Genomic DNA, 10,796 nt, shown 5'->3' with positions numbered 1-10,796 from the left:
GAGGCCCTCATTGAGCTGAAAGAGAAGAGAGCACTGAACAAACAGGTTTCCCAAAGGTTGTGTGAATACTGGAATGCAGTTACCTTGAAAACCTTGGGTTAAAGTGGCTGTCAGGAGTGGCTTGTCATGCACATGGCCCCTAGTGATCTGTCTCTTATCCATCTGTGCCTCATTGGCAACTTTAACCTGGCATAGGAGGTTTAAAGAGTTATGATCTTCCAGCAGAACAGAAATCAGAGTGGTTGGGAAATGCCAAGGATTATTAGTGAAGAATGGTATTCACCAGTTGAAGACATAAGCCCCATTGCTATACTCCTTTTGCAAACAAGAGTGCCATTCTGTGAGGGATTAGCAGTCACAGTACTATTATTTGATGTGTTAGGTGGATGATGGTTGACTTCTGTATAAAATATGCCATTATGACATGAATAGCAGACCTCAGTCTACAAAAGTTTATATTGGGAATCTATGATAAGAATATATTTTATTTAGAAACTTGTATGTGCTTGGGCAATTGTAGGAATTCTACCACTGTAAATATAGTTAGGTACTGTGCCTGGATGGTCGTAAAGGGGAATGTTCATTGCCAAGGTGGGCCAGAGTTCCTTTGGTTTGCAGAGTTTGAAATAGGATGGTTGAGTGGATAGAGGACTTGGAGTCAGTTCTTACATGCAAAGCCATGATCTGTCAGGTGTCAGCTCTGTGATTTTTGTGTGTGTGATTTTTTTTTTTGAGTTAAAGTTTACATAAAATTGACCAGTTTAACCATTTTAAAGTATATAATTCAGTGACCCTCAGTATATGCACAATATTATGCAACCATCACCATTAACTCCGGAACATTTTTAACACCTCATGGGTAAATGGGGGAAACCCTTTACCCTTTAAACAGTCACTCCTCATTCCTCTCTCCCAGTATTCCCTGGAAACCACCAATTTGCTTCTGTCTCTATGGAGTTGCCTATTCTGGACATTTCATATAAATGAAATCACACAAATGTGATTGAATGTGACTGGCTTCTTTAATGTAGCATAATTTTGTACAAGGTTCATTCATATTGTAGCATGTGTTCCTTTCCTTTAATAATCATTCCTTCCTTTGAGTAAATCAGTTGTGTAGATGTACTATATTTTATTTATCCATTCATCAGTTAATGGATATTCGGTTTGTTTATACCTTTTGACTATTGTAAATAGTGCTAGGAGCATTTATGTTCAAGTTTTTGCTTGAATACCTGCTTCAGTTCTTGTATGTACATACACAGGAGCAGAATTGCTGGGTCATATGGTAATTCCTGGTAACTTTTTGAGATACCACCAGACTGCTTTCCATAACAGCTGCACCATTTTACATTTCTACTAGCAATGTTCTGAAGTTTGTTTCCCCACTTCATTGTCAATACTTGTTATTTTTAAGGTTTTTATTTTAATTCCAGTTAGTAAACAGTGTAATATTAGTTTCAGATGTGCAATATAGAAATTCAAAAAAATCTGTATTATCAGTGCACTCCTTAATCCCCATCACCTACTTAATCCAATCCCCCACCTTCTCTTTTGATGTTTTGTTTTGTTTTGTTTTGTTGGTTATAGCTATCCTGGTGGGTATGAAGTAATATCTCCTCATTTTGATTTGTATTTTCTTAATGACTAATGATGCTAAACACCTTTTCATGTGCTTGTTGGCCATCTGTGTATCTTCTTTGGAAAGATGTCTATGCAAGTTCTTTGTCCTTTTTTCCACTAGATTGTTTGTTTCAATGGTGTTGAGTAGTTGTTAAGAGTTCTTTATGTATTTCTCAGATATATTATTTGCAAATATTTTTTCCCATACTATAGCTTGCTTATTCACTTTTCTTGGTAGTATTTTCCATATAAGCATTTAATCTGATGAAGTCAAATTTATATATATTTTTCCCTTCGTTGCATATACTTTTTTAATGTTTATTTTTGAGAAAGAGCGAGCATATGGGCATGTGCAGGGGAGGGGGAGAGGGAGGAAGGGACGAACAGAGAGGAAGGGGGAGGAAGGGAAGAACAGAGAGACGGGGACAGAAGATCCAAAGCGGGCTCAATGCTGACACTTAACAGACTGAGGCACCCAGATGCCACTGTGCCTTATACTTTTGGTCTCATATCTAAGAATCCATTGCCAAATCCAAGGTCATGTCAGTTTACCCCTGTTTTCTTAAGAGTCTGTAGTTTTAGGTCTTTGATCCATTTTGAGTATATGAGGTAGGGTCCAACTCCTTTCTTCTGCATGTGAATGTCCAGTTGTCCCATCACCATTTGTTGAAGGGGTGTGTGTTCTTATGCAAGTCTCAGACCCTACATTTTTCATTTGTGAAATGAAAATGATAAAAGTGCTTGCCTCACAAAGTTTTTGTAAGATTAATGAGAGAGGGTGTTATGTTGAACAGTAAAAATCACTAAACAAATGCTTGATTACTACTGTTTTGCCACATATATATTTCACTTGCACAAGACCCCTGAAAGTTAGTGTCCTTCACCACCAGAAGTCATCCATCTAGTGCATAGTGAATCATGATATAGAGGACTGGGGACCATGTACCTGGAATGCAAAGTCACAGGGCCCCTTGTGCAAGAGGTAGTTGGAGAGATTGTACCTATCCAAAATTGAAAATCTGTTTCCTTAAAGAGTGTTTGTCAAATTCTGTTGCTATTCCTCTCAAATTTAGATGTCCTGGGTGTGTAAGCATAGTTTTTAAAACTAAAGAGTTTTTAGGCATAGTAGAATAAAGGCAGTTCTTTTTACTGGACCGGGAATCTTCACATTTCACTGTATCAGCTTTTAAATGGCTATAACTGAGGCTCCTGTGTGGCTCAGGTCATGATCTCACAGTTTGTGGGTTCGAGCCCAGCATCAGGCTCGGTGCTGACAGCTTGCAGCCTGGAGCCTTCTGTATCTTGGGATTCTGTATCTGCCTCTCCCTCTGCCCCTCCCACACTCATGCTCTGTTTCTCTGTCTCAATAATAAATAAACATAAATTTAAAAAAAAAAACGGCTATAACAGACTTTGCTGATTGAATGGCTAAGGACCTCACTTAGTTCAATCAACAAATATTTCTTGAGTTACCATTATGTGCTAGGTGCTGTACTAAATAATAGAGATATAATGCTTTATCATACAAGACCAGACTCTCTTGACCCTGCATCCCTCTTTAAATCTGTTCCTTTCTACAGTTGCCTAACTTGCTGAGTCCAGTTTCTTTCCACTAGTCCCTCTTGAGTCCATGCTAATCAGACCTTTACCTCCTCTCCCCAGGCAATCCCTCCACATTGTAACTCCATCCAGTGAGTCAGTTCTCAGTCTTTTACTTGACCTTTCGGCAGCATTTTACAGTTGATTGTTCCTCTTTCTTTGAAATGCTTTCTTCACTTAGCATCCAGAACAGTGGTTTCTCTGGATTCATCCCACCTTACTAGAGAGTTTTTTTTCTCAGTCTTTTTGCTAGTTCCTAATCATCTTCCTGATCACTAAAAGTTGGGAGTGCTGTTTACTCTTCAAACCTCTGTTCTTCGTTATCAACCTTTCCTTGCCTTTCACTCAGTCTCATGACTTTAAAATACCATCTATACACCAACAGCCACATACCAGTAACTGTCAGATTTTATCTCCAAGTGAGACCTCTCCTCTCAATCTCATACTCTGATATTAAAGTGCCTGCTTGATATCTCCATTTGAATATCTAATAGACCTCTCAAAAACCGAACTGATTTTCCCCTCCAAAGCCCACTTTTCCTGTAGTTTATCCCATCCAGTAAATAGCAGTTCCCATCTAGTAGCCTAGGCCAAAACTCTTAGAGTCACCCTTGACTGGCCTCTTTCTCTTTCTTCCCACATTCAGTCTGTCAGCAAACCCTGTTGGCTCTACTTTGCGAATGTATCTAGAATTGGCCATATGCCACTCTCTCTCCTGCCTTCACCTTCTCCAAGTCATCATATCTCACCTGAATAATTGCCATGGCCTAATTCTTTTTTCCTTGCTTTTGTCTTTGCTCTCCTACAGCCTGTTCTCAATACAGTAGCTAGAGGGACCCTATTTAAAGTAAGTTCTTCACTCAGAGGCTTTATGCTTACCTACAAGGCCCTACATAATCTAAACCCCCACTTACCTCTCTGGCTTCAACTTCTGTTCTCCCCTGTGCTTACTTGGTCCAGGTCACAAATAGCTCCTTGCTCTTCTTCCAACAAACCAGCTATGTTCCTACCTCAGGGACATTGCTTTCCCCTCATATCTACAAAGCTTCCTCCCTCACTTCCCTTAGGTCTTTGCTAAAGTTCACTCCAGTACTCCCTATCTCCTGCCCTTTCCTTTCAAACTCTCCTTAGTCTGGGGACTCCTCTTACCCCGCCCCTTCAGACTCAGCACTAAAGCTATTCCTCTCCCGCCTATTTGTCTTTAAGTTTATAGTTGAAGAGTCCCTTCAGTTAAAAAAGTAGTTTGAAAACTGCTTGTCTATGAGGTTAGAAATAAAACAGAGATTAGCAGCTGTGAATGGAGAGGTCATTAGGGACTTAGAAATCATAGCAAGGGCTCACTTACCCTTTCCATTTTGAGGATCATAGGCACGGTCCCTATTTTACAGTCTTGGGAATGGAGCCCTATAATACTACTGTTCTGATGAACACAATGCTCCTATTAGTGTCAAGTCTTCCTTCAGGTACTGTGGCTCTGGTGTCAGCATTTTGTCTTCCTTCAACATAGTATGTCTTGGTATTCTGGCAGTTCGGTCGGGACCTCTTCCCCATGGTAGGCCCTGCTCAGTGAGTGAGGAGGCTCAGTTGGTGCTGGTAACAGCGTTGGGATCCATGTATTAAAGGCAGTTACGGGTTACATATAATGGAGAGAGTGTGTTGATTCTACTGTGCGATGTTCCAGACCCTAAAGAAAAGGGCAAACAGATCACATCCAGTGACAGTCTCCCTGGATAGCAAGTTCAGAGGCTTCATCAGTTTCTCAGCCTATCTGCGTTCTCATGGCTTATTGTTAGTAAAGCCTGGAATGGTGCTTGTTTGCATATGCTGTTTTTAAAACACAGTGCATTATTTCTAATGAATTTTTTTTCTTTTTTTTTTAATATTTTATTGTCAAATTGTTTTCCATACAACACCCAGTGCTCTTCCCCTCAAGTGCCCTGCACCATCACCACCACCTCTCTTCCCCCCTAATGAATTTTTAACCAACAGGTATACGTATAGTCTTCTTGCCTTGACTCTTCTCCAGGATGAGCTGATTTTCTAAATGACAAATGAATAGATAAATTATATAATTTCAGGTAGTGGCAATCGTGCTATGAAGAAAATTAATGTCCCATAATAACAAACACTTGGGTTGTTTCTGAATTTTCCTCTTTAAACATTACTGCTATGAGCAAACATTTTTGTACTTATGCAAATATGTGATGTTTGTATTACATAGATCTGAAAGATGGAATTGCTGGATCATCTAATCATATAATCAAAATTTTAATAAATACTGCCAAATTGGTCCCCAGAGTGTCTGTACTAATATTATATATAATTAAAAGCAGTACTGTTTCAGTTTTTAAATAAACAAAATATTTCCTTGATTTTTCAGTCACAGTAGCAATATTGAATACATTCTTTTTATTTAAAAAAATTAACATAAGACTAAAAATCCTCATGCCTTCACCAATTTACAAATTTTTGCCTCTCTTAAAAGTTTTAAAAACTCATGCCCCCTTGTTTTCACTTTTACTTCCTTGTGGTTGAATATCTTTTCTCGAGGTTTTGACCATTTATATTTCTTTTTCTGTTTGTTTTTTTCTTTTTTCTTTTTTCTTTTTTTTTGGATAGCACAACAAAGACTGTTAGTTAGTTACTTTCTATAATCCATTCGTTCTTCATCTTTAGTAATGGGAACCCCAGCTTTGAGCCAAGCCCATTGCTGCTCATCTGGAAGACTACATTCCTTGGTCTCCTAAGAGCTAAGTACAACCATGTGAGTTTTAGCTGATGCTACGCAAGCAGAAGTGTTTGGTGTGATTTTCCGAAGTCTCCTTAAAGGGAGAAGGCATGCTCTTCCTCATTCCTCCCCCATCCTGTATTGGAACACAGATACAGTGACGGAGCTCTAACAGCTGGCTGTCCTAGGAAACCAGAACTATCTTTGTAGCTCAGTGAGCCAGGAAACCTGGGCCTCTGAGCGGTTGTTGGAGTCACTGCACCAACTTTCAACTTCTTTTGCATGAAAGAGAAATTTAACTCTTATCTTGCTTAATCACTCTTATTTTTGGTTTTTCTGTTACATGTGGCATAACAAATACTTGTCTTATTTATTTATAGAAGTTCTTTGTGTCCTAGATACTCATCTTTAATATAAAAATGGTACATTTTTCTCTAGTCTGTTGAAGTTCTCTCTCTTTGTCTGTAATAGTTTCTAATTTTGATCTCAGATTTACCTTTCCTTGCCTTTATGGCTTTTGATTTTACTGACTTTTTTTTAAACTATTTAATAGATATTTTTTCCTGCCCTGAAGATCTAAACATAGAATCTTATATTTTCTTATACTTTTATAGAAAATTTAAGTCTTTAATTCATATGGAATTTATTTCTATGCATAGTGGAAGGGAGGAATCTTGTTCATTTGGAATAGTAACGTTTATAACAAGTGGCTTTTCAAATTATCACTTACTAAATTCTCATAGATGCACAGATTGGTTTTATTTATTTTTACAATTTTTTTTAATGTCTTTATTTTGTTTTGAGAGACAGAGACAGAGAGTGAGCAGGGAAGGGACAGCGAGAGAGGGGGAGGAGACACAGAAACTGAAGCAGGCTCCAGGCTCTGAGCTTTCAGCACAGAGCCTGATGCAGGGCTCAAATCCACGAACCGTGAGATCATGACCTGGGCCGAAGTCGGGAGCTTAACTAACTGAGCCACCCAGGTGCCCTTAAATTGGTTTTCGTTTCATTGATCTTCGGTTCTTTGCCAATAATATACCTTTAATTACTATAGCTTTATAATGTGATTTTTGGTGAGTCAAGGTCTTCTTTCTTTGTTCCTTTTTAGAAATTAAAGATTAAATGGCTATAGCACAATGTTTGGAAAATATCTGTGAGGTGAAGAGTATAACAATATAATGAATATTTGTTACCCGTTGCTCAGTTTAAGGGACGTATACTGCTATTACCTTTTCTTTGTCTCCTGCCCCTAAAGTTGTCTTGACTCTTGCACATTTTCTCTTCTGTGCAAAATTTTAGAATTAGATTATAAATTGACCTTAAAATTAATTCATATCAGTGAAGGCAGTGTCTTTACTAATAACTGCTTTTTAAAAAATAATGAACAATTTAAGTACTTTTATTATTTAAAAACATCCATTTGATATGATGTGAACAGTGGTTAGGAGATACTAGTTGAATATGATTATGATCTCTAGTAGTTGTCAGTTTAGCATCTGTGTTTGTGGCTTTTGACCATTACACTGTTTTTATTGTTTTATTGAGATATAATTGACATATAACACCATATTAGTTTCAGGTGTACAACAGAATGACTCAATATACATATATATTGTAAATGATCGCTGCAATGTCTAGTTAACATGCATTACCACACAGTTACAGTTTTTTTTCTTGTGATAAGACCTTTTAAGATTTAGTCTCATCAACTTTCAAATATACAATACATTATTATTAACTGTACTCACCATGCTATACATTATATCCCCGAGACTTATTTATTTTATGACTAGAAGTCTGTACCTTTTTTGTCTACCTTCACCTATTTTTTTCACCCCTACCATCCACCTTTGTCAACCCCCAGTTTGTTCTTTATATTTGTGAGTTTGGGTTTTTTGTGGCGTTTTTTAGATCTCACATAAGTGAGATCACACGGTATTTGTCTTTCTAACTTCCTTCATTTAGCATAATGCCCTTAACAACCATCCATATTGTCCCATGTGGCAGGATTTCCTTCTTTTTATGGCTGAATAATATTCCATCATGTGTGTGTGTGTGTGTGTGTGTGTGTGTGTGTGTGTGTGTGTGTGTACTACATTTTCTCTATCCATTTATCCATTGATTGACACTTAGGTTGTTTCCGTGTCTTGGTTTTTGTAAATAAGCTGCAGTCAACAGGGGGTGTAGATAATCTTTTTGAGTTAATGTTTTTGTTTCCTTCAGATAAATACCCAGGAGTGGTATTGCTGGGTCATCTAATAGTTATATTTGTAAATTTTTAAAGAGCCTCTGTATTGTTATTTACTGTGGCTGTACCAATTTACTTTCCCACCAACAGTGCACAAGTGTTCCCTTTTCTCCAATCTTCACCAGCAGTTATTTCTTGTTTTGATAATAGCCATTCTAACAGGTGTGAAGTGATAACTCATTGTGATTTTAATTTGCATTCACCTGATAATCAGTGGTGTTTAGCATCTTTTCATGTACCTCTTGTCAAAGAACTAGTTGCCTATGTTTTCTTCTAGGAGTTTTATGGTTTCAGGTCTTACATTCAATCTTTAGTCCATTTTGAGTTGATTTTTGTGTATGGTATAAGATATTGATCCAGTTTCACTCTTTGTGTTTGGTTATTGACTTTTCCCATCACCATTTATTGAAGAGATGGTCGTTTTTCCCCCATTGTTTATTCTTGATTCCTTTGTCTAAATTAATTGACTCTGTATGGGTTTATTTCTGGGCCCTATTCTATTCCATTAATTTACTGTTTTTACTCTAATACCACCTTATTTTGATTACTGTAACTTTGTAATATAGTTTGAAATCAGAGAGTAATACCTCCTGATTCTTCTTGTTGCATAAGATTTTTTGGCTATTCATGGTCTTTTGTGGTTCCATGCAAATTTTGGAATTGAAAAATGCCATTGGAATTTTGGTAGTGATTACATTGAATTTGGAGATTGTGTAGTTATGGACATTTTGACAATATTAAGTCTTCCAATATATGAGCATAGAATATCTTTACACTATTTGTGTCTTCAATTTCTTTCATCACTATCTTCCAGTTTACAGTGAACAGGTCTTTCATCTCCTTGGTTAATTCCTAGGTATTTTATTTATTTTTTTTAAGAGAAAGTAGTTGTAAATGATGATTTTTAAAAGTTTATTTGAGAGAGAGAGTGCACGTAGGAGGGGCAGAGAGAGAGAGAGAATCTCAGGCAGGCTCCACATGGAGCCTGACATGGGGCTCGAACTCACAAACTCTGAGATCATGACCTGAGCCAAGACATTCACTTACCGACTGAGCCACCCAAGTGCTCCAGGATTGTTTTCTTGATTTCTCTTTCTAATAGTTTATTATTAGTTTATAGAAACACAACTGAGTTTTCTCAGTTGATTTTTGTATCCTGCAACTTTAAAACTGAGTTCATTTATTTTAAGAGTTTTTTTGGTGGCAGTTTAGAGTATTTTTATATATGTAATACATCATTTGCAAATAGAAATAGTTTTACTTCTTTCTTTCTGATTTGGATGCCTTTTATAAAATTTCTTTTTCTTACCTAATTGCCCTGGCTGAGATTTCCAATACTGTGAAGAACAAATGTGGACATCTTATTCTTGTTCTTATTCTTAAAGGAAAAACTTTCTTCAGCTTTTTAACCACTGTGTATGATGTTAGCTGTGGGTTTGCCATACACAAGCTTTCTTTTGTTGAGGCACATCCCCCTCTATACCCACTTTGTTGAGAGTTTTTATCATGAATGGATGTTCTATTTGGCCAAATATTTTTTCTGCATTTTGAGATGAATTATCAAGTGTGGATGATTTTAAGCTTTTTATCCTTTATTTTGTCAGTATGGTATATCACAGTGGTTGATTTGTGCATGTTGAACCATCCTTGTATCCTTGGAAAAGATCCCACTTAATCATGGTATATGATCCTTTTGTTGTATTGTTGAATTTGGTTTGCTATTTTGTGAGGATTTTTTGCATCTATATTTATCAAGGATGTTGGTCTATGATTTTCATTTCTTGTAAGGTCCTTGTCTGGTTTTGGTGTCCAGGTAATGCTTACCTTGTAAAATGAATTTAGAAGCCTTTCTTTCTGTTGCATTTTTTTTGAAGATTTTTACAAGGACCATTATGCTGGTTTTAATTGTTGTTTCTTAGTCATAAGTATAGTTTAATTTGTACTCATAATTGGCTATTCCTTAAAAGTGGTACATTTGTGAAACAGATGTCAAAACATAAATTAATGAGCATAAAAAATGATAATTCTGAAAAACTATTTCAAGATGTCCCTTATGGAATACATAAGCTGCATTCATCTGATCAAAAATTTTATAACACATCAAGATGTCTCGAATACTAAACCAACTACATGATTAAAGGTAGCTGGGTAAAGAATATAAGGGAATTTTCTGTTCTGTCTTTGCAGTTCTTCTGGAAATCTATAATTTCAAAATAAATGTTTTTTGTAAAAAAATATTATAAATATAGAAATGTTAGCCAGGCATGCTATATGTTTAGAGTTATACATGTATTCATACATGCATATAATTGGCATTTGCTATTTCCTATTCTTAAGGTCCCTTTAGAGAAAATAATTTTGGATTGGTTCACTAAATATAAATAGCAAAGTAAAGACATGCTGTTGAATCTCATGAAATATAGAAGGGGTCCAGTTAAATTAAGATGGATTGTCTTACTATTGAAGCTTGAAAAGATGTGAGTTCTTTGTGTGCAATCTTTCATTTATGCATGTGAGAGGGTTTTCTTTTTTTTTAAATATTTTTACATTGTAGTACTTGTTTTGCTTGTTGGTGGTGTTTGCTTATTTAATACATTC

This window comes from Suricata suricatta, chromosome 5 (assembly GCF_006229205.1).
Source record: "Suricata suricatta isolate VVHF042 chromosome 5, meerkat_22Aug2017_6uvM2_HiC, whole genome shotgun sequence".
NCBI lineage: Eukaryota > Metazoa > Chordata > Mammalia > Carnivora > Herpestidae > Suricata > Suricata suricatta.
This window is presented reverse-complemented; position numbering follows the sequence as displayed.